Source organism: Schistocerca piceifrons, chromosome 7, assembly GCF_021461385.2.
Source record: "Schistocerca piceifrons isolate TAMUIC-IGC-003096 chromosome 7, iqSchPice1.1, whole genome shotgun sequence".
Taxonomy (NCBI): Eukaryota; Metazoa; Arthropoda; class Insecta; order Orthoptera; family Acrididae; genus Schistocerca; species Schistocerca piceifrons.
Window position 1 is genome coordinate 332,369,101 of NC_060144.1, and position 26,100 is coordinate 332,395,200.

The 26,100-nt window shown below is 44.4% G+C and overlaps 1 protein-coding gene across 1 annotated transcript in view; it reads left to right on the top strand.

Moving 5' to 3' along the window:
* The window catches only part of LOC124804704 (protein groucho), a 721,164-nt gene that overhangs the window by 261,409 nt on the left and 433,655 nt on the right, over positions 1-26,100 (top strand). The gene's annotated exons all lie outside the window — the stretch shown is intronic.

Here is a 26,100-nt window from a genome sequence, read left to right on the forward strand (position 1 = left end):
CAGTAGAAACTGTCCCCCTTTGGGTGCGGGTATTATCTTGTTGAAATGTAAGCCTAAACACAGGATGGCTAGCCATGAAGGGTAACAAAACGGGGCGTAGAATATCGTTGACGCACAGTTGTGCTGGTGGAATGGCAAAGTAAAGAATGTCGAGGTTTTCCGCAGAACCACTGAACAAAGGAATATGTGGAAACACTGACAAGAGGAAGGGGCAGGATATTAGAACACCTGTTAAGACATCGCGGAATGACTTCCGTGGTGCTAGAGGGAGCCGTAGAGGGTAAAAACTGTATGGGAAGACAGAGATTGGAACACATCCAGCAAATAATTGAGGACATATGTTGTAAGTGCTACTCAGACATGAAAAGGTTGGCACAGGAGAGGAATTCGTGGAGGGTCACGTCAAACCAGTCAGAAGACTGATGACTCGTGTTGCGGATGACAACCAAAGAAGTTCTGCTATGAAAAATAATGGCACCCCAGACCATCACTCGTGGTTCTCGAGGGGAACTGAGGGGTAACAGTCAAGTTGCTATCCCACCACTGTCTGGGACGTCTATAGACACGTCTTCGCTGGTCACCGGGGCTCAGTTCGAAGCGGGACTCACGTCAGCACTGAAGACAATTCTACTCCAGTCAACCAGATTCCAAGCCGAAGACGTGGCTGGAGACGCTCTGGACAGCGGTGAGATATCAAGCTCACTGCTGCCTGCCATACGGTCCAACAACTAGAAGTGTTGGTCTGGGGTGCCATTTCTTTTCATAGCAGGACCCTTAGGATGCCATCCGCGTCACCCTTACAGCACACCGGTACGTCGTCGATATTCTGCGCTCCGTGTTGGTGCCCTCCATAGCAAGCCATCGTGGGCTTTTATTTCAGCAAGGTAATGCCCAACCGGACACGGCGAGAGTTTCTACTGCTTGTCTTCGTTATTGCGAAACGCTGCCTTGGTCTGTAAGGTCACCGGACCTGATCTCTCTCCAATTGAGAACGCTGGAGCATTTGCATATGGGGGACGAAGAATTTTCAGAAACTGCACGGTGAAAACCGATCCCATAATTTTCCTAAGTGCATTTTCTGCAGACAGTAGACACCTGTCGTACAATGTATGGCAGCTTTTGCAACATTTGTTATGCACATAATTCTGTTACTCTCCTGCGACGTAAACAAGATTGTGACAACAGGCCTCATTCTTCTTTCTGTACACACCAAAAAAAAGTTTGCCAACACCTTGGTTGTGAGAGTTCCGGAACCGGTGCAGAAAATTGGAATAGAGATCAGCATAAACATCATTTCCGCCCTTTTTATTGCTCATGAAAACCACACATTGCATGTTTTACCACCATAGAGCGAGACCATTAGAGGTGGTGGTCCAGATTGCTGTACACACCGGTACCTCTAATACGCAGTAGCACGTCCTCTTGCATTGATGCATGCCTGTATTCGTCATGGCATACTATCCACAAGTTCATCAAGGCACTATTGGTCCAGATTGACCCACTCTTCAACGGCGATTCGGCGTAGATCCCTCAGAGTGGTTGATGGGTCATGTCGTCCATAAACAGCCCTTTTCAATCTCTCCCAGGCGTGTTCGATAGGGTTCATGTCTGGAGAACATGCCGGCCACCCTAGGCAAGCGAAGTCGTTATCCTGAAGGAAGTCATTGACAAGACGTGCACGATGGTGGCGCGAATTGTCGTCCATGAAGACGAATGCCTCGCCAATACGCTGCCTATATGGTTGCACTATCGCTCGGAGGATGTCATTCGCGTATCGTACAGCCGATACGACACCTTCCATGACCACCAGCGGCGTACGTCGGCCCCACATAATGCTACTCCAAAACAGCAGGGAACCTCCACCTTGCTGCACTCGCTGGACAGTGTGTCTAAGGCGTTCAGCCTGTCCAGGTTGCTTCTCCGACGATTGTCTGGTTGAAGGCATATGGGGCACTCATCGGTGAAGAGAAAGTGATGCCAATCGTGAGCGGTCCATTCGGCAGGTTGTTGGACCCATCTGTACCGCGCTGCATGGTTTCGTGGTTGCAAAGGTGGACCTCGCCATGGACGTCGGGAGTGAAGTTGCGTATCATGCACCCTATTGCACACATTTTCAGTCGTAACACGACGTCCTGTGGCTACATGAAAAGCATTATTCAACATGGGTGGCGTTGTAGGCAGGGTTTCTCCGGGTTCCTCCGAACCATAATTCGTAGGTAGCGGTCATCCACGGCAGTAGTAGCCCTTGGGCGGCTTGAGCGAGGCATGTCTTCGATAGTTCATGTCTCTTTGTATCTCCTTCATGTCTGAACAACATTGCTTTGGTTCACTCCGAGACACCTGGACACTTCCCTTGTTGAGAGCCCTTCCTGGCACAGAGTAACAATGCGGACGCGATCGAACGGCGGTATTTACCGTCTAGGCATGGTTGAACTGCAAACAATACGAGTCGCGTACCTCCTTCCTGGTGGAACAACTGGAACTGATCGGCTGTCGGTCCCCCTCTGTCTAATAGGCACTGTTCATGTATGGTTGTTTACATCTTTCGGGGATTCAAATGGCTCTGAGCACTATGGGACTTAACTGCTGAGGTCATCAGTCCCCTAGAACTTAGAACTACTTAAACCAAACTAACCTAAGGACATCACACACATCCATGCCCGAGGCAGAATTCGAACCTGTGACCGTAGCGGTCGCGCGGCTCCAGACTGTAGCGCCTAGAACCGCTCGTCTTTGGGGGGTTTAGTGACATCTCAGAGCAGTCAAAGGGACTGTGTCTGTGATACGATATCCACAGTCAACGTCTATCTTCAGGAGTTCTGGAAACCGAGGTGATGCAAAACATTTCTTGATGTGGTTATAAGATCGGTATTTCTTTCTGCAGTCCGACCTGATACAGATTCGAGACACTTCTGTTATTTTTGAAATTACCGTCGATAAATTATTCATTTAATGTCTTTCGTAGATGAACTGTAGCTTCAGAGCGCCTTATCAAAGAGCAGAAGCCTGCCATTTGCTTTCACTTCGAGTAAGTTGACCTTCAGTTATATCATCACCATGTATTGCTTTACTCGGGTCATTGTACGACGAGAATGACTCAAGTTGTGTCCGAGGGGACGTTAAGCCATAAACTTGCTTCCTTCCAGTTAATCGTGTTTATTGGGCATACCTTTAAAAATTTGGTAAAATATAATTATTTGCTAGTAAATGGGTATTCCTCAATGAATGAAGTATTTATACAATTAGTTTTTATTTAGCAAAAGCAGGCATCGCTTACACGGTATATAGCACCTGTTAGAAATTAATCTACAGATAAACCACTACAAGTCGCGTATATTACATATGACTAGTTTCACTCATCACACGCGAGCACGTTAGAAGTTTTACCTGTTGCCATCAGGACGTTTTATGAGCACGCAGTAAATCAAATATTGCACGACGTGTGGCTGTTTATCTGTATAGCAGCTTTTATTTATTTTTTAAAACAATGTAGGCTATTTCTTGTCAGCAGTTAAGTCCTTCCAGTGCCTAAATATTTATTTTTATATGACTCCCTGTGAACGTACTGCAGATATCTTATAAAAGTGAATTGCCGAAGCCTACGTGAAACTATTCGCGCAGTTATCTTAAGATAAGCAAGCACGTGCCGTCCGGCAGCTCACAGGTCGTTCAAAATTCAAATGGCTCTGAGCACTATGGGACTTAACATCTATGGTCATCAGTCCCCTAGAACTTAGAACTACTTAAACCTAACTAACCTAAGGACATCACACAACACGCAGCCATCACGAGGCAGAGAAAATCCCTGACCCCGCCGGGAATCGAACCCGGGAACCCGGGCGTGGGAAGCGAGAACGCTACCGCACGACCACGAGATGTGGGCTTTACAGGTCGTGTTCAACATGTTGTACATTATGTGACACCTGGTAGCAAAACACCGCACCACAAAGATACGCGTTGCCACTGTGCGTAGCCAGTGTTTGACTAACAAGGGGATGGTGTGACATGTGGGTCACCGATTTTGATTAAATTTTGCAAAGACGTTCCTTGTTGAAAATAAGGCGACTTCTGTTTCGGCTTAAGACTTGTGTTTCGACTTTTTGCCAGACATTCCCTAGTTTAAAAAAATAAAATTAAAAATTAAAAAAAAACCTCGAGGTCAAAGTTGATGCCGCAGAACCGGTTTTTCAATGTTGCACATCGAAAGATTGCTTAGAAACAAATACAGCGAGCGGCGGCGGTCGAGGATTCCCAGACGCGGTAGCTCAACATGTTCGGTCAGATGGCTTGGATAGAAAAACGCTGTCAAGGCATTAGACTATCTAACCGCTGATCCGTGTTTGATTCTTGGTCGTGGCTTTATTTCGTTCGATATTTTTTCGGCGTGTTTGATAATATTCTGGTAATCAGAATAGGGCTACTTTTCTTTGCCTTTTTTTAAGTAAAACATCTGGAGATGTGATTATTAATGAAATAAGTATAAATATAATGTATTGACAGTTATTTTCATCGTGATGCGTAATACAAAAATACACCTAAAGTATGTTTTTGCGTAAATCGTGAGCATTCTAGCAATCTGTGGTGTGAAACCTATCATAGAAACAGTCAAAGCATAAATATTTTTGCACCACGCACAACACACGAACGAAATCTCGCCGCATTGACAAGTTTTCCGGTACATTGTTCGTAAAAAAACATATCCGATTCACGTTGCTGAAAACAGATCTCTCAGATATCGAATTACATGCATACCAAGCGTGTTTAAGCAGATCTTGAAGGACAACCGTAGGCAACTTGTTATGGACCAACGCATGAATTTTGATAGCATACGCTCTATTTGCTCTGCTGTGATGTCGCATGATTTTGAAGTAGTAGTGCGATGAAATTCTTTATCTGTCGGTAAAAGTAAACCTCATACGGTTGACGAAGAGAGGTACATTTTGGCGGTATCACTTTCACGATGCAGGTCGGCTGAGCATCATCATCTACGAAAGTCCTATCTAGCGCGCCATTTATCACGATGAAAATAACTGTCAGTACATTACATATACTTACTTGATTATTAATCACACATCCCGATGTTTTACTTGAAAAAGGAAAGAAGGGTATTCACATTATCAGGATATTAGCACATACACCGAATAAAGTATCGAACGTAAAAAATAGCCAAGAACCAGCGCGGTTTGGCAGTCTAAACGTCTTGACCGCTCGACTGCCGACGTCGCTCCCCTAGACATCGAATGACGGATTCCCTAGCTACGTCATGAAAACACAAAAACGTTAATAACTTTAACATTACTAACGTTGAACTCTATGTTATGTCAATAGAAAGTGCTTGGTTTTAGACGACCTTTCGACGTATAGCATTCAAAATTCGAGTTTCCATCATCAACTGTGACCTCGATTATTTTTCAAAAACTATGGAATGTCTAGCAAAAAGCCGAAAATGGTGTCTCTTTATTTTCAATATAGTACGTCCTTGCAAAACTTGATTAAAATCGGTGAGCCACATGTCAGATCCTCCTCTTGTATGATAACAGAGCTGGTTATAATATTTTATGAAGGACTGTTTACTTGTCGCACGACGCCTATTGGAAATCAGCATTGTTTCAGAGCCACGTTGTCATTTAAAGTATTGGTGTTGTAGGCTATATTCGTGCCTGGACCGTGGTTCCAAGGTAAATGAGGTGGTACGTTATTGCTAGAGTTCAGCGCTGATGCGGATATCCGTAGTAATACGAGTAATGTTGTTTTGCCGATGAAAGCCTGAGCGAATTAGGATATCCGCCAGTATATCACCAGATATCTGCTGCAATTGTTACAGTGTACTTAAAAGTAAAACGACAGTATCAAAATTACAATTGACGCGTGTTTGCATTACATGTGATCTGTAAGAGTAATAAAAATAATTGCAATTATTATTGTTACGCGTTCGGGATGGAGTGACTTGACTGTACATTGTCGTGGCGAGAACAGATACATCGTTGACATCTGCAAGGGTTAAAGATGGCGACATGCTCTTCCTCTCAGTTTGCGTTACAATTACACGTGCATCTCGTTTCCGACCCACCTGCAGCTGTCCTACCCGTGATTAATCCGTGATGCGTTTGCGACAAGGGAGATCACTGGTACAGTCAGCGAGAACTGCAAAACAAAGTGATGTGAAGGTTATGTTGTTGTGCCATGCTCAATCTCGTCAATTAAAGATTAAAGATTGTCGAGTGGTACCGCCACTAGTCACAAATACTTTTTTTTCCAACTTTATTTTTTTGCCACGTTCGGTTTCGGCTGTTATCCCCATATTGAGATAGATAAACTTCTTTCGTACACAGCGCTCGAGCAGACGACGTGCTGATGTTATTCTAAAACAAGTGTAGCTATTTGAAGATGGGCATAATGACCTTTGACCGATGATGGTGGTAAAATATTTGTGAAATGTAAGTGTGGCGGGTTGCGAAATCACAGCTGTTGTAGGACCTTCTATCCATTGAAATTTTCATCAACTGTCAGAGCTCCGGTGGAATGAAAAGGTTAAATCGTTTACGAAGTTTGAATATCCATGCATATTAACAGGAATGCAAAAGACTGACACATTTTATTTGCGGAAGAATGGAAAAACTGTTGGGAGATGACGACGCTAGGTAAGATCAGTTTGAGTTCCAGAGAAATATAGGAACACGCGAGGCATTACCGAACCTATGTCTTGTATTAGAACGCGCGTTAAAGAAAGACGAAGCTAAATCAAGAGCGTTTGTGGATTTGGAGAAAACTTTGACACCATTGGCTGGAGTTGAAATCTGAAGGCAGCAGCGATAAAATACAGGGAGCGAAGCGTTATCCTCAACTTGTACAGAAACCAGGCTGCAATTATTGTAGTCGGCGGATATGAAAGATAAGTAGTAATTGAGAAGTGAGTGAGGCAGGATTGTAGGCTACTCCCGATGTTATTCACTCTGTACACAGAGCAAGCAGTGAACGAAACTAAGGAGAAGTTTGGGAAGCGAAATAATGTTTAGTACATACTACTGGCGTAAGATTGCCTGGGAGTGGAAGGATCTGGCCAAGTAAGAATTAAATATCATTCGTAAAAAGATTTTTATTTACACACCTTAGGAAAAATAGTTTTTCTAATTAGGTCAACAGGACCTTGACATTTTAAAACTATGCAAAAATGTAAGAACAATTATTGTTAATTGATCAACAATTTATCAAATATTTCAGTGAGATCAAATAACAAACGTTTTGTGTTAGTCCAGATACTTGCTCTCAATTATCGAAGATGGGAACATGCAGTATGATAGTTTAAATTTACAACAAATGTTATTCTCTTTCCAAAAACATATAAATTTTGTGTGCCACTGGTTACTATTGTCGAAATATGGCGAGTTTCAAGAAGGGAAGCAAGATCATGTTTCACCAATTGAAGTTACATAAAAACTCTTCAAAAGTTCTAAGGAAACAGTCTTCAAAACAGGCAGAAATTTATAGAATCTGTTTGGCTAAAATACAACAAATAATTCAGGTTTACCTAAAATGGAGTTTATTGAAAAGAAACAAGACAATGAAAACTGACTGATAAGAAACCACCACATGTCGGACAGTGTGGTGTGGACGAACGAACCCGAAATTACTCAGGGCGGGCCGGTACGCTGGTCACCACACTTCTCCTTTTCTAAGCAGCCAGTGGGAACAAGCCCGAAGGTCGATGTCCAGTATGGTAGATATTCTGAACGTGAGTTTGAACATTGACCAGTAAGGTGGCAGAAGGGTGTGTGTGTATGAATTCCCAAGGGACCGAACTGCTGTGGTCATCGGTCCCTAGACTTACACACTACTTAAACTGACTTAAACTAACTTATGCTAAAAACAACATACACAACCAAGCCCGACGGAGGCCTCGAACCTCCGACGGGAGAGGCCGCGCAGTCCGTGACATGGCGCCTAAAACCGCGCGGCCACTCCGCGCGGCCAGTGGCAGAAGACCACCTACGTGACAAGTGCGCTATCTCCCTTCAGTACAGAGTCGCGAAGCGCCATATTGGCTTTCAGTTGAAGCCCATATGTACATGGCCCATTTCTGAGAACCGGCAGATTGAGAAGCTCTCAAAACGGCTTCGTTAATTGTATGATTCGTTTTAATAAAGTGACGGGAAACGTCATATTCGAGGTTAAAGAATTGTTGTAACTTGCATTATTATCATAGTATGCCATTTGAAGGCAGTTCGTGGTGTCGCGGTCACTTCCCGGGTTCGATTCCCGGCGGGGTCAGGGATTTTCACCTGCCTCGAGATGACTGGGTGCTTGTGTTGTCCTCATCATTTCATAATCATTCATGAAAGTGGCGAGATTGGGCTGAGCAAAGGTTGGGAATTTGTACGGGCACTGATAACCGCACAGTTACGCACCCCACAAACCAAACATCATCATTATTTTCTGAAGGTATTTTTCTGGAATGAAGCTTTTGAAATGTGGGGCTACAGAAAAAAGCAGAAAATTAGAAGGGTAATCGGGTAACTAATGAGGAAGTGAAACTAATTGGGCGGAAAAAAAGATGTATGGTACGACATGACGAAAAGAAGGGATTTTTTGATAGGGCACTTCATGAGGCATCAAGGAATCGTCAGTTTATTTATGGAAGGAAGAGAAAGGGGTGTGAAATGTAGAGCAAGACCAAGACTTCAGTACCATAAGCAGGATAAAATGGATGTAGCTTATAGTAGTTATGCAGGGATGAAAAGCTTGCTCAGGAGAGATTAGCTGTGGAGAGCTGCTTCGTACTGAAGACCGCAATAATGACGGCAACAATTACAACAACAGTAACATACGGCTGCGGATGAAAGACACGCGGATAATACACTCAGGTATGCAGATAGCCTTACGCTCATACTTAGGGCAGTTCGTTGGAGATTATTTCTCGTGGGGCACTGCGCTTCGTTATGCCCGGGGCTCAGCGCTTAGCCTGTCTACAGTGCCGCGTGTTTGTATTCGGTCACCCGTTGCTGACAAGCGTCGCGGAGGGCGGACGCTTATCATAGCAAACTTGTCAGCGCAGACGCGCACACGATAACGTCCGAATCACCCACGCGCGCACCAGCAGCCGGTCTGCTTCCACAATAATCCGCCGCCATCACGATGCGCGTAATATTACCTGTCAACACTCTGCAGTGTTCGGTGCTGTATAGGGCAAGGAAAGGGTAGCGGGAGCCATTGGCTCGTCATCCGAATCGAAAGAACTTTGACTGATGGGGCATATTCCTGTTCAAACAAGCTTCCATCGTCACACACTCTCCTATCTATGAAGACCGATCCCCACTAAACGGAAAGCGACGTCGCCGTCAAATGATGGTTTAGAAGATATACCTATTTTCACCCGGTTAGTTGTTTTTTCTTGTCTCCTGATTACCGGTTTTAGACACTGTCCCTCATCTTCAGATCATTCATAGTTACACGGTAATCCGTATGAATTACATAACACTGAAACTTGTGTTTCTGTAAGACGTGGCTACTGTATATAACTACCAGATTCGAGAACAATGCAGACAATAAAATAAAAATTAAGAAGACACAAAATTCTCTACTATAACATGAGTGAGGAGGCCAGGAATAGATAGTGTTAGCAGAGGACGCTGCCGTCTCCCCGCCGACGTGAAAGTCAAAATTTCCTTTCCTGGAAGCGTTAACGTTGACTCCCTGTTCCGTGAGTATACAGTCACTTGACTTGAAATCGAATGTGGACTAACTTGACGTTCCATTCCGTCAAATGTGAATCGACCGCGGAAAGCTCTTTCAGACTTTCCACATATTTCAGTGGCATACAAGCGAAATACGAAGTAGATACATGTTTGTGGCTTTTTGTGTAAATCTACTTTCATCTGCTTTTCCGTTAAAATGTTTTATTCGTACGAGCGTGAGTTACGCTTGAATGTAAGTACAGAGTGTCGATACCAAAAAAGAATTCTATAGTAACTGGAACTAGCAGTTTTTTTTTAACACGGCCAGAAAAATCTAAGTGGCGAAGTAATGTGTGTTCGAATAATGAGGAATTAAAAAAACCTTTCCCAACTGAGGAATTAATTTTCAGAATGATTCCTGTAATGTGGACTCACACAACATTTCGTGAAGTATTTAAGATAGGTAAGTAATATTTGCGGAAAAAAGCGTGCAAAGGAGTCAAGCATTTTGTTCCGTGGTTAAACTCTAACTTTCTATCTCGCAATTGTGTTGATGGCTGCGTAGAGCCTTCAATATTGATGACATGGATGGATAAGCTGTCCACACTGTTCCATAGCGTCGGTCTCCGTGTCCGAGCTGGTTTTCACTTTCACAGTGTCTCATTTCCATCCTTGCGTCACACACAGGCACGCACACAATAACAAGACAGTGGAGCCATTCCAGAGAAGCACCTTCGTGGCTGGAAATGATGCACGCCCTACCTCAAAATAGCAGTTCTTCTCGTCGTCGTAGGTAAGTGCACGAACATAACAAACGCAGGACATGAACGTTTCTGTCATTTACGGTACACGGATCTTTGAGAATGACACAAGAAAGAACGATAAGGGTTTAATGTTCCGTCAACGAAGAGGTCATTTAGTGACTGAGACAATATGGCATTTGGGAAAAGTATCGACCACGCGGTTTCAAGGGAACTATTCCCGAATTTGAATGCGAAACGTGCTTCTGGATGGCGAGAGGGGGAACTGAACTGTTGTCGACATGCCTGATAGTACAGTGTCTAAACGCTGCACTATCTCATTCGATGCCGATGCTATGCGGTTTTGATTTTGGACAAATATTTAAGCGGAGCGAAAACAAAACTTTAGAAATTATACAATGGATTTTTGTCCGAATTTTCATAGCGAAACGGAGAGTGCGAAGTGGACAAATGGGACATCAGATTGATCAGCGTGATGTTCAGTTTCGAAAAGCTGATTTAATTTCTTGCAAGTAATCAGAGTAATTAAGAAAATGTCAAATAGTGGTAGTTTCTCGGACAGCTGTCAGAAAGTTCATCTCTTCAAAGTCTAGCTGTTTTCACATAAAAAATTAGCTTGTGAAAATATTTCGCTGTCTAAAGATGCGAAATAATAAAAATTGAAAAATAGGTCAATTGTGTTGTTAAATGGTTTGTCTAAAAGTAAGAAATAAAATAGATTAGTGAAAAATTTGACACGCCCTTTAATGATGCTACACAGCAGTAGACTGCAAGATCTACGTAATTTGTAATTCACCTGGCAGATATCCTCAAGCATTCTAAATTAAACATTGAACTTTAAATTCATAATCGGCACCTCATTTTCTGTCCATGATTTCGAGGATCATTCAAAAGTGCGTCAAATGTTGCTCTAAAATGTTTTTTTGTTTGTTTATTACTTTAGAGAAATCATTTCGCAATACACTTGGCCCTTGTCCTTTTTTTCCCCTCAACAGTGTTCCGAAGTTCGACATCACAGGCTGCCAATCACAAATCATGCCCATTAAATAATTATTTAAATTTATACTGTGAAAATGGAGCTGTTAAAATCGTGTCTGTGATCAGCATCCAAGAGGTACTTTATGGACGAACTAGGAGTAGTACTTAATAACAATAGCATTTCCTGTGGCCCCCATATACGATTCCACATTTATCCAATATTTGTTGTACCACGAATGAATTCGTGTTTTATGATAATTTCGCTACGAGAAATTGTGGCGATTGATTTCTTTCGGTCGGAAACTAGACTACACAGCCCTGCAATTTGCAACTGTCTGTGGATGACGTTGTAGTGTATAGGAAAGTGTCGTCCTCAATTCACTATAGGAGGATACAGAAATAATAGGACAGAATTCCCATTTTGTGTGATGAATGGCAGGTTACTCTATATGTTTTAAAATATAAGTTAATGCTGGTGATTACAAGAACAACAGTGTAATATTCGATTACAGTCACATCTATTAAATATCTAGGCTTGACGTTGCAAGGAGGCAAATGGTGGACTTCGCTCTATTGGGAGAATTCTGGGGAAGTGTAGCTCATCTATAAACACTTTCACGACCCTTGCTAGCGTACTGCTCGAATGTTTGGGATCCCCACCAGGTCGGATTAAAAGATGTCGAACCATTTAAGATGCTTTCTGCGACATTTGCTCTGACAGGCTGCAGAACGTTTCTGCTGCCACCAACATACACCTAGGTTAAGGACCGTGAAGACAAGATAAGAGAAATCAGGGATCGCACGGCAGCATATGCTTATAGACTGTCGTTTTTCCCTCCATCCCCCCTTCCGAGTGGATCAGAAATGGGAATTACTAGCAGTAGTACAGGGTAATCTCGTAGGTTAACTCTTTTGTAAAACTGTGTGTTTTTTCAGTTAACTCCAAAGTACAGAGCGTATCGTCGAAATCTTACCAACAGAGAGGAATTACTCTCCTCAGTAACTGCGGAACCATATGCGCTAAATCACGCAATATGGCGTGTCTCCGTGTCTTGCAACTGAAATATGTTCGAAGAGCTACATAAAATTAAGTAAAATATTAGATTTTGGAAATATAGGAAAGCAAATATGCAGGAATTTTAAAATAAGACACAGTTCTTGTACGTTACCTTTTGTACTCGGCGGTACTTCAACGAAGACGCGGAAGGTGGGACAGGTGGCCATGCCGCGTTCCTTGACTTTAGGAAGGCGTTCAATACTGTTCCAGACTGTTGCTTCAAGGAGGCACTATGAACATAGGGAATCTCGGTCCAGCTTTGTGAAGGGATTGATGAGTTCTAAGCAGATAGAGCACTGCTTGTCACTCTTAAGTGACTTCGGGCGTACTCCAAGTGGGAGATGTAGGACCATTAATTTTTACAATATATAAAAAAGAAACATTGCGGATAGCGTTGGAAGTCCCATGAGGCTTTTCGTGGATGACTCTGCTGTATACAGAGAAGTAGTAACGCTGGAAAATTGCAGCAAAATGCAGGAAGGCTTGTATAGGCCCGAAACTTCATGCAGAAAGTGGCAATTGACCCGTAAAATCAGCAGATGTAACTTATTACGAATAAACAGGCGGAACTCGAGTTGTGGTATGATTACATGAATGGCATACAAAAACTGGTCGCATCCATTAAAATATCCGAGGGGCGTTCGGTAAGAAATGCTACACATTTTTTTCTCGGCAGATTTCGGTTGAAAAATGCGGAATATGTTGTGGGACATCGTGGAATATTCGCACTTCTGTTCCAGTAGTTTCATGGAGTTCCGATAGATGATGGCGCGATATGTATCCTTCAAAATAGCGTCTGTAATGGAAGTGCCTTCCAAGCAGAGAGCCGTCATTGAGTTTCTTTTGGTAGAGAGCCAGAGCATCACAGATATTCATAGAAGCTTGCGGAAGGCAGTCAACAAAAGCACAACGAGTCGTTGAGAGAGACGTCTGTCATCGTCGCAGCAGTGTCGGACAAACTTGTCAGATCTCCCGTGTGCCGGCTAGCCAACACAGCTGTCACACTCTCGTGATGTTGGTTGGAGGGACAGTGGTCATGTGTGTGTGAACTGCGCTTGCGTGAATGTGTCTGTGTATGTTGCCTAATTCAGAAGAAGGCCTTTTGGTAGGAAGCTTATTGTGTAGCAGTCTTTTTATTGTGACTGTCTGCGACTCAACATCTCCACTATATAGTGAGTAGCGATCTATCCTTTTCACAATACTGTCAGTATAGTAAAAGCGCTCTTTATTATGATACAGTAAATTAATAAGCTTGATTAGTCTTACCAACCCTTCTTTTATATTAATGATTGTATTTTAATTTTCTTAGATCATGGACTTCATTTCAGGTTAAATGAATGTATCTGAAGTAATAAAACCGCAACACCTGCCAGAAACTGATCTATTAGTCACTCAGTCACAACTAATTTCGTGAGCATAGTCACATATTGCCCTCGTGAGGATCAAATCACAAAGTAATGTTCACTTGTTTTTCAGCTTAAGCTGTGACTTTATGGTCCGAGACTAGTTTTGATTGAGAGATTAATAACTCCTGGCAACTGTAGCGGTTTTATTAGTTGAAATGACTTACTGCAGCCCCAAATACCAAGTTACGTCAAATGAATGTAGCTGATAATCGTTGGTTTTTAATCGTCTCAGGCTTCTACACATTTAAATGTTTAAAAAATATTGTGAGGCCGGCTGTATGGGTGTTGACCAAGGGCCATTACTACATTAAAAAGAGGAAGTTATTGTACACTAGCGGTAACCGAATGTATTTCTCGAAATTACCTCAGTCAAATGCCAGAATAGTACCTGCAGTAGTGGAAATCAGTATAAACGCAGGGATACTACTAAAGTAATGGTACAATGTCTGAAGCATGCCTCTATAAAATTTATTATAAAATTGGTAGATACATGGCCGGCCGAAGTGGCCGTGCGGTTAAAGGCGCTGCAGTCTGGAACCGCAAGACCGCTACGGTCGCAGGTTCGAATCCTGCCTCGGGCATGGATGTTTGTGATGTCCTTAGGTTAGTTAGGTTTAACTAGTTCTAAGTTCTAGGCGACTAATGACCTCAGCAGTTGAGTCCCATAGTGCTCAGAGCCATTTGAACCATTTTTTGGTAGATACATGTAAGACAAAGAATCACGACGAAATTACATAATACGAGTAACAAAATAAGGGGTCGGCATTTCTTTACGGAAACTGGTATAAATACACTCACTGTCCTCTTGTATTATTGCATTGATCGAATTTTGTCCAATCTCCGTTCAGCCTAATTACCTCAAGAATTCTCTTCGCTACTGCTTTTGTTAGGCTATGTAGTTCTTGTAGTGAAACTGTCACCCATACTTCTAGTATCGCTCTTTTCAGCTCACATTCGACCAAAAATTGCCTTGCATTGCGATAAACACGTCTTGCAAGTATTCCCCAAAGGTTTTCTACAAGGTTCAAATACAGGCTTCGTGCAGGGTAGGAAAGACATCGATATCTTTGAATGACTTTTTCTGTTGTAGAAGAAATATGCACAGATGCGTAATCGTGTTGAAGCACTGGACTGTCTCCTAGGTCCTCATACATTCTAATCAATTTTTCTCTAGCATCTCACTGCACATGTTAGAGATTATGCTAGTGTTCAGCCAAATAATGCGTGATTTACCTTTAGCGCAGAAAGCTGCCCAAACCATAACAATTTCAGCGCCTAAATATTTTCTCATTCTTACCTGCTACTCTGTTCTCAGATCATGCCAATAATATTGAAATCCACCCGGCCTATGTAAATTAAACTTCTTGTCTTCTCTGAAGATCGCTTATCCCATTCTCAAGCCCATGACATATGTTTTCCACCAAACTCCAATCTAGCCTGTTTGTGTTTGGGTATTAGATCTGTTTTCTGCAGACGTTTCTTGAATGCAAGATGTTTGTCAAGCGACTAATGTTTTAGTAAGCATCTAGCAGTTCCTGTCAACTATAAATCAGCAGCAAGTTGAGGGTTTGTGACACTTTACATGCTTTTCGCAAAAGTAACAGTTTCGACGCCTCAGATAATTTTCTATATGGCCCCTATTTTCTATTTTGTCCAAATCGTGTGCCCAATATAACGAAAATAACGATCACTGTACTTGAACGGTTCAACTTCTTCTCGATTTGACGATTAGAGCGCCCCATTTCCTTGTATACACCGATTTTTGCTTTTTCGATACTCGATTACTGTTTCCCGCGTGGCATTGTCACAATGGTGGTTTATATACACAACACGCACTGACGGTAACTTGTTTCCTACCTGCAGAAAAGGCACGTACGCGCACCCTAACACCGCACAGAGCCGACTGCATTTATACCGAGTTCCACCCTCTACAACCTGAATCGTGATATCTTGTTATATATTGTACTGCCGACATCAAACGCAATACCGTTTGACTGCATTTGTAAGTGTACTCGTTATGGATCTCGATACTGTTCCACATATTATGTGCACAACTATTCCAACCGACAATGTAAATTTTCGTACAAATATTCATGCCTTTATACTGATTTCCACTACTGTACTATAAGGCCACGGCCGACCACCTCCCTAGTGAAACTAGATCTATAAGTATGAGAATACCTGTTTTTTCTAAAACTAATACCATGAAATTTCTGGTATCCCTATAAAAGTATTCCATGGATTAATAAAAATGCTACACCTGCTGATGCTGATTAAGGAAACCAGGCAGCGCTCATCAGTCACTTATTCACCAGTCAGACAGAAGCAGTGTACCCGGTCTATTTGCGTATAGAGTAAATTCCGTGTGCAAGTATGAGAAAGCGTTGCACATGCTCGTATAGCGTGTATCTGAGGCGGGTGAGGGAAACCGTCTAAAAACGATATCCAGTTTGGCCGGCACACGACCCATCGTCGTTAATACGCCAGGCGGACTCGACCCGAGGCCTTCGTATCTTTCCGTCGCAGCATGCGCGGTTATACGAGAGCGTTCAATAAGTAATGCAACACTTTTTTCTCTCCAATATCAGTTGAAAAAAATGCGGAATTTGTTGTGGGACACCGTGGACTACTCCCGCTTCACGCCTTATAGGGTCATGAAGTTCAGATAGGTGGCATTTCTATACGTAGTCTTTCAATTGGCGTCTGTAACGGAGGTGCTTTCGATACAGAGAGTTTCTTTTGGCGGAAAACAGAGCGTCGCAGATATTCATGGGCGCTTGCAGAATGTCTACGGAGACCTGGCAGTGAACAAAAGCACTGTGAGTCGTTGGGCAAGGTGTGTGGCATCATCGCAACAAGGTCGCGCAAACCTGTCCGATCTCCCGCGCACTGGCCGGCCGCACACAGCTGTGGCGCCTGCAATGTTAGAACGTGCTGACACTCAGATTCGAGGTGATCTACGTATCACAATCGAAAACCTTGCGGATCAACTGGACGTCTCTATTGGTATTGCTGACTCACCCGTTCACCAATTGGGGTACTCCAAAGGTGTGTGGCGACTGAGTCCCTCGCCGCCTAACAGAATACCATCAAGAGCAACGGAGGACCATCTGTGCGGAATTGCTTCCCATTACGAGGCTGATCGTTACAGTTCTTTGTCGAACATCGTCACAGTGGACCAGTACGGCGGTACCAACCAGGCGTACAGGCCCTGCCAGTAAGGTTGCGTAAGGCCGGCACATTGAACCGAGATGGTTTTTGGGTTATCTAGCCAAAAGAGTAGGGAATAATGTGACGTATTGCAATCCTGAATAAAGCCACTATTACTACTGCTGCTACTAATACACTGGTAATAAAAAGCGTTTCATGTCCGATGAACTGTGCAAGTCAGTCTGTTGGTTAGCGCGTACCGACAAAATGATCAGATATCCTTTCATTCCTTATTGTAACGTGTAATACGTGAGTATATTGACTAGTTGCACGCGGATACGGCGAAGGGAGCTGCAAGACTTGATGTGCCTCCGAGAAGATATCGAGCGCGAGCAGCAAGTAGAGAGTACAGAGGGCACAGGAAGCTGGTCCGGGTGTTAATGACAACGCAGCGGGCGGTCGTTAAGGAGCGCAGCGATCGCCATAATCGTCAGCGCACCGCGCTACGCTGCCGGATTATTGTCGTACGCTCGCGCCCTCGCAGTTTTTTGCCTTCCCCTCCCCCTTCTCCTCCATCGCACCACCCTGCCCTGCGTACACCCTCCGCGACAAGGGTGCGAGGCCAGAGTGATTCCCGGTCTCGCCAGAGGATGCGAGAGAAAGAGGAGGCGAAGAAACACTGCGGCCGTGTACAGAGATATATGACGCACGCGCGGAATAAAAATGGCCCTCTCTGACCCTGCGTCACCTCGGCGGCCGACGGGGGTGGCGAGGCGGCGAGGAGGGGTGGCGCGCGGCTGTTGGCCGGAGAGGGGAAAGAGGGAGGAGGCGGCGGCAGCGGCGGCGGCGGCTCGAATGGAAGCCAGCATGGCGACTAGCCGCTCAAATTTGGCCAGCAAACTGACGTAGTATCGATTTCCTCCCCACCCTGTCCGCTGGTGCCTGCTCACCTCCACACCCCCTTCACTCACCCTCGGACACACACACACACACACACACACACACACACACATTCCTGATACAGCAGCGAACCCTTCAAAAAATGCCCGGCTATTGGCTGGCTATGATTGGGAATGAGAGGGAGAGGAAGAGAGATGAAGAGAGAGAGAGAGAGAGAGAGAGAGAGAGAGATGAGCGAAACGAGGAGAGTTAGTGCTCTGCTCCGACACACGTTCACGTTTTTGGTGTACACGTGTAAAAAGGCTGGCCGTCCTCCCATGATGAAAAATACGGCTGCCTCCCCCCCCCTCCCACCACCTCCCGACAGACACGCAGACAGACATTGCGAGAGCAAAGTGTCACCCATCTACTGCACATCTGATCGTGCGTTCTCGTGTAAAGACCTCATCTTTGTCTTTTGTGACTTACATCTTAGTAGCTATTCCTACTAAAAGCCAGATGCTACATGGTACTATGTAAAAGTTCTAATTAATTAAAATTAGTACGTCTTACTCGCATCCTATCCTTGAAAGCAGTTCGCTTGGGAGTGAATTTGCCGATCCCAACGTTTCTGCCAGTTTTGAAACGCGTCCTGGAAGTCTTCCTTTGTTTGTGTGATCTCTGCGGCCCCGCTTGAATCTCCTCCCTAGAATCAAATCTTCGCCGCTTAGACTTCAATTACGTACTGAAGAAGAGGAAGAAGTCTCCTGGAACAACGTGTCTGGTGAGTACGGCGGGTAGGGAACAACTACCGTCTTTTTTTAATCAAAGCATTTTGAATAGTGTAGGCCTTATGTGTTTATCCATGGTCATTGTGGTATACGAGTCATTGTGACGTACGACCCAAGAGTCTGCTTTAGCTGCTGTGAGCTGTGCTACTATGTGTGCTCGCTGTCTGGACTTCAACCAGGCAGCACCTACGGACAACAACAGGTTTCGTAGCATCTGTTGACGTCTGGGTCGGTCATCGAAATATTGTTCGTTTTTGGTCTAGAGGTACAGCATACGCTTGGAAACAGGAAGGTCGCAGGATAAAATATCTTAATATTTTTCAGTCTGCCTTTACCCTTGCCATCACCTTTCAGCGGTGTGAAGATATGCCAGCAACGACACGTTCGGATTCCACGGTAAACTGTAGGTTCCCTTTCCCCGGTAGTGTCACTAGATTGTGGGTTAGGGGCCAAACAAGTCGTCGAAGTGACGTCCAGTTGAAAGACTTGCACCAGACGGCTGAACATCCATCTTGAAGGCCTCACAGCCGTTGCGCTGTCCCGTAAAATGGAAAAACAACTCGGCTGTATATTCGAAGCACATCATTAATTAATCACGCCGAGAAAACCCGAAAGATCAAGCTTGGATCGTCTTCAAGCAGTTGCTTAAATTCTCTGCAGATTTCCGTGCAATGTTCATTCTGATCGTGTTGAAACCGTCATGGTACAAACTTCGCCACACTGTTTCTGAAGTTCAGTTCTGCGGAATACGTTCTCAAGGTGTTGTAGAGGCACTGAATGGCGAGACTGAGGTCCTTCATTTGCTGGCGTGATACCAGTCGACGACCGATCACGACGGTCGTCGTCATCATCAGTCGATGTTCGCTAATTTTTTGAACCGCTTGTATCAGTCGTATGTCTGTGGCTGATCTGAAGCCATGCGTCCAAAAAATTGTTTCAACGTTTCGTGCGTTTCTTCGGCGTTTTCCCAACTCTAAAACAAAATTTCATACATACATGCTGCCCTTTCAGGTCAGCCGCCGCAAAACCCTAAACTCACGGGAATACGGTAATGGAAATACGCTCACCAACAACTAACCGAACCATTCAGCCGACTTCACCTCTTCCAAGAGGGAAGTAGGGGAGAAACCTAGCGATATTCCACTGTATCCCAAACTGTTTCCGGGCAACATTCAAGTTTCGGGAACTTATGGATAACACTTCGTGTGACAGTACTTATCAGAGGGTAAATCCAAGAAAGAAATGAATGACGAGTAGAAAGATGCCTTAACTACTAGCTCGCTTGTTCCTTCCTACTTCCTTCATTCGGCTTCCTATAACAGATATAAACTGTTAGCATCACAGTTAGTGATAATCAGGTTCCAATGTAGCAGATAATTACAGTCTAGATGTTTTCCCCGATCTCACGGAAGTTCTTGTTACTTTTTCGTCTTCCCTAGAATGAGCAGACGTTGATGATTGTATTAAATGAGTGGCCAAAAATCTCGAGAAGGGTTGAGTCATTTGAAGAAGTGCTGTGTATGGAGCCCGAATGTTTAGTTAAATGCGAGAGAAGACGCAAGTGTAGAAGCAGCCAGCGCAGAAATGTTCCTATCGATACAAAGACTGACTGATAAGTGGGTACCAGCCGCCCCATTCTACCTTCCTCACCATCTTTAAAAATTTCTAAAAATTTTGGTATGCGCACATATCCATGCTCTTTTTGAGGTGCAGCTCACCTCTCGAAGCTCCATTAACTGTAACTCGTTCACACCCACTAGACCAATCATACACACCCACTTGCCCATTCTCACTCACTCAACTCACTCATTCAGCCCAAACCATTGTCATTATCTCTTTCGGTCTCTCTAACTGTGACTGTCTTCTGCCTCACAGCCACAGTCTCTTTCCTTCTGTCCTACTGCTACCGTTGCTCTCATAGTCACTGTATCCTTCTTGCTCTCTCTTAATGCTACTATCTCATTCATTGCCACTGCTGCTGTCTCTTTATCACTGTCACTATTTTTCTCTCTCTCTCGTTGTCATTGTCATAGATTCCTTCTCTCATTATTACTGGCCCTCACCCACTTCCACTTTCTTCATCTCTTTATTCCATTCACACTGGTACTATATCCTTCACTCTTTTTCTAGCGCTGTTCTGTCACTGTCAACCACGATCCTCTGCCGCTGTCCCCCCCACCCCCTCTTTCTTTCGCACTGCTATTGCCTCCTTCACTCTTTCCATACCACAACCACTGTCTCTTATCTACCGGTATTTATTACTTTTTCGTCTCTTTCCGACTGTCACTGTCTCCTTCTCACTCAGCATAAAAAACACCAACATGTTTGCATGGTAAAATTATTGGGAAAATTTTTAAAGGTGCTGATGAAGGTATAATGAGGCAGCTGGCACCGCACTTTTCAGTCAGAATCTTTTAAAAACATGAGCATATTCACCTTCTTTGTGCTGAAGGAAGTGTGTAATATTCAAACTTTGATCCTGTATTGTAGGACAGTTATAGTAAGACGAGCTTTCTGTCGGGCATAGCAGCCCAAGGGGCTTTCAAAAACACATGACGCTAATTTTATATCACCAATAGAACCAGAGGTATGAAGCACCAGAAAAATCCCGTTTTTATGCCCGGCGTTTTGGTAGGGCATACTTTGGCATGCGTGCTGATAACTGTTACAGATAGCTATGTGTTGAACATGGTAGCACGTTATGAGTTAACCGACATTGTACTAGAGATGATAATCGATGCAAGATACTTGGGTCTCAGCATACAGGAGATTACAAACGAGTTCGTGTTTCTGAAGGGTAGTTGTTCAACATAGCGGAGACAGTGTTTCGACACACTTAAATCGCCGCAAGGGACGACCACAAGTGTTGGGGAATGCATGGTACTGTTGGAGGTGGTACACTAAGTGGTCAAAAGTATCCGGACACCTGACTGAAACCGAATTAAAAGTTCGTGGCGCCCTCCATTGCTAATGCTGGATTTCAGTATGGTGTTGGCCCACACTTAGCCTTGATGACAGATTCCGCTCTCGCAGGCATACGTTCACTTAGGTGCTTGAAGGTTTCTTGGAGAATGGCAGCCCATTTTTCAGGGAGTGCTGCACTGAGGAGAGGCCTGGCACGAAGTAGGCGTTCCAAAACATCTCAGAGGTGTTCTATAGGATTCAGGTCAGGACTCTGTGCAGGCCAGTTAATTACAGGGATGTTATTGTCGTGTAACCACTCCGCCACAGGCCGTGCATTATGAACAGGTGCTCGATCGTATTGAAAGGTGCAATCACCAGCCCTGAATTGCTCTTCAACAGTGAGAAGCAAGAAGGTGCTTAAAACATCAATGTAGGCCTGTGCTATGATAGTACCACTGAAAACAACAAAAGGTGTTAGGCCCCTTCATGAAAAACACGACCACATCATTGCAACACCGCCTCCGAATTTTACTGTTCGCACTACACACGCTAGCAGATGACGTTCACCGTGCATTCGCCATACCCACATCCTGCCATCGGATCGCTACATTGTGTACCGTGATTCGTCCCTCCACAAAACGTTTTTCCACTGTTCAGTCGTCCAATGTTTACGCTCCTTACACCAAGCGAGGCGTCGTTTGGCATTTACCGGCGTTATATGTGGCTTATGAGTAGCCCCTCGACCATGAAATCCAAGTTTTCTCACCTCTCGCCTAACTGTCATAGTACTTGCAGTGGATCCTGATGCAGTTTGGAATTCGTGTGTGATGGTCTGGATAGATGTCTGCCTATTATACATTACGACTTTCTTCAATTGTCGGCAGTCTCTGTCAGGCAACAGACGAGGTCGACCTGTACGCTTTTGTTCTGTACGTATCCCTTCACGTTTCCACTTCCCTATCACATCGGAAACAGTGGACCTAGTGGTGTTTAGGAGTGTGGAAATCTCGCGTACAGACTTATGACATAAGTGACACCCAATCACCTGACCACGTTCGAAGTCCGTGAGTTCCGCGGATCGCCCCATTCTGCTCTCTCACGTTGTCTAATGAATGCTGAGGTCGCTGATATTGAGTACCTGGCAGAAGGTGGCAGCACAACGCACCTAATATGAAAAACGTGTGTTTTTGGGGGTGTCCGGATACTTTTGATCACGTAGTGTATGCCGCTGCCTTCCTCCGACCATTGAACTGTCTCACCCAGCGAGTTCTAGCGGACCTACAGTTAAACGTGGCTACCAAACCACACTGCAGTTCGGCATCTCTCACGTCAACAAACATTGCCAGAGTTGACAGAAGTGATAAGTGACGGATAAAAATCCTAGGATTGACCTGTGGTCGAACCCAAGACTTTGCCTTTGTATCTGGCACTTTGCGACTCTCTTCCTTTCTTTCATTTTTTCGATTTGTTTCTTCTTCGTCATGTCGTCAGTGGATCTTCCCGGTTGTCGCATGACCAAAAAAAAAAAAAAAAAGGCTCTGAGCACTTTGGGACTTAATTTCTGAGGTCATCAGTCCCCTAGAACTTTGAACTACTTAAACCTAACAACCTAAGGACATCACACACAACCATGCCCGAGGCAGGATTCGAACCCGCCATACCGGCCGGCTGTCGCATGACATCTTTCAAATAATGTCGATGAGAACTTCACTGAGCTTTAGGGTGGCCAGTCCCCTGATTGAAGACAATGAGCTACCGAGTCACACGCCTCAAACACAGACATGCTCCCGTGTGTGTCTTGACTGGGCTATGGAACATTGGCGGCGCATAACATGGCCGACGAATTCCGCTTCAGTTGTATGGAGCCGAGTGGTGTCGAGAGTGTCGCGCATGCCCCATGAAGCTGCTATGCCGGAGTGGCTCACTGGGCTGCGTTCGCATGGTCGTAATTACGCCCCATTAACTGACTTCAGATACGGATGGCGGATGCACGCTGGATAGACATTCGTGTAGACCATCTGCATCCCTTACTTGCCTCAGAGTAGCCCGAGGACCTATGCGACGTGCCACCTATGACGATACGATCCTAACAAAGCACCAAAGCTTGCAGCTGACCGTGATGTCAGTGTCCATTGCAAAGTACTCTTAATGAATTCCACATATTACACTTAACTGTCCACATTTGTACCACATGCAGGAAGTGTGAGGGGATAAACTCTGAAACGTCCATCCAGCTGGCGTCTTCTAATGCACAGAAATAGTACTTCGGTCGAAAATCCGTTGTTCTTGACGCAAGGCTAGATGAAATTTGCGTGTGATTTGGCCATGGCTCACTACGCTATTAGATGAAAATCCTAAGTTTTCTGGGCCGCCGATGACACTTTGATCAGATGAAACCACAAACTGTGCAGAGAAGTTATGAAAACGAATGCCTACAAAGTAGTTAAATTGACGCTGATAATCCTCGAACATTATATACATTCTTGTAATTGTGGTCACAAATCAAAGTATACTTCATACACTCTGTTCTCTGAATTCTACACAGTGTCTCGATATCTTACTCGCACCCGTTCGGAGCCGAACTATCTTGTGCGGCCCCTCGTCTCGGACTGGTGCGGGCTTCTCGAACCACTCCGCTCGGTGCTTTTCTTGGTGGGAGCCGAAGGTAACGAACTGATTCGTCTGCATATCTTTACCGTAATGTGACTGGTAAAATGAAATCTCAGTCGAGTCGATGTCAGCTTACTGCTAAGTGGATAGCTATTACGATTATCAGTGAAATGTAAATCCTTGATAAAAATTAATTGACGCGGTGGCCAAAGGGTAATTCCTGCTTCTCTGGGCATGACAGCCAATTAGATTACACGATTACTATGTGGGAGCAGTTTCTCATGGATGTGGTACTCGCTGTATCACCCATTGTTTGCACCTCACTCCACACATGCGTCATACATCGGGTAATGCTTTCTCTGTGCACCACAAAACGAAGCTTGTGGTAGAAATTATGGCTCCCAGAGCTACAAATGTTACACACCGTTCGTTGCTTGGCTTGGCGACCGCTTCAGTGGATTCACGTCAATGATTGGCTCCCCAGGCGATCCGATCTTAAGCCAGCTGAGCTTTTGTGCGCTGCTGTCGATATTCGGGTGCACTCGAAGAATCTAGCGTCAACTACACGAGAACAGCTGCCCGTACAATTGCAAAATGCGTTAGTCAGTATCTGTTCGGAACGATTCCTGTACGTCAGAGCCCATTCCACGTCGTGTTACTGCAGTTTTGAGTTTCCGCGGAGGGCGACTCACTGCTATCACCACCCACTGCCCTCCCATAATCTGCGGCTACTCTATGCATTTCAGGAGTGTGGCTTGAAAAGAGGGGGGGGGGGGGGGGTTAATGGCAGTCTGCAAACTCAAAGACCCGTGGTGCGTCCTTGGTCGGTCTTATTTCCAGAAGTGAAAGAACCGGTAAGTGGCTGTGTTAATGTAGAAACTACATATTTAAATTCTCATGTGCACACCATTAACTCATCGACTGCATTTTGGATGCTGCGGCCGCCCTGGGCAAATTCGAAACACGCATTGACATATTGGGATAGTAAGAAATACAGCAACCAGCCACTTTTATATACTTTTGAAGTTATAGAATCTACAGCCACGGAGCTCAACGACCAGTAAAATGGATAAATTTATGATCAAGGACTACGATTTTCAAACCAACTTCAGAACCACTTTACATTATACCACTTACCGTACGTGCACTCTTTGACACAGTATGAAACGATGAGTGGAAATGGAAGTGCCATTCTTTCGTAAAGCGCATTTTAGTTCTGCTGTGTTCCCGGTACTCTGTTGCATGTCCCTAGAATTGATCGAGGTGCCAAACGACGGGGAAAATGTTTCAAAAATTCATTACTCGATGGCGCATGGTCTTCGTTCAAATGGTTCTGAGCACTATGCGACTTAACTTCTGAGGTCATCAGTCCCCTAGAACTTAAGAACTACTTAAACCTAACTAACCTAAGGACATCACACACATCCATGCCCGAGGCAGGATTCGAACCTGCGACTGTAGCGGTCGCGCGGTTCCAGACTGAAGCGCCTAGAACCGCTCGGCCACTTCGGCCGGCCGAAGTCTCATAATTTCTATTAAAAAATCTTACTGTGAAACAGAGGAATGGAAAAATGTCAAAATCTGGAAGCCCACGGCAGACTTTTGCCGTGCCGTACTTGATCTGGAAGACCTGTCGTGTTAGTTGAAAAACAGAAAGACCTGTTAACGATATTGCCATTTCTTCCTCGCACAGGGAGCTCCCAACGTCTGTTTCCAAGAATGGAGTTGCGTAAGAAACAGAAGTCAGTACTAAAGATATTTTTTTCTAGTTTTTAATTACGTTGTTAATTATGTTGTTCCTGTCACAAATGAAACGTAATGCCTCTGTATGGATCGCACTTGGAACAAAAACTTTCTTATTGGCACTTACGAGTATAACCAGTCAGTTTATTT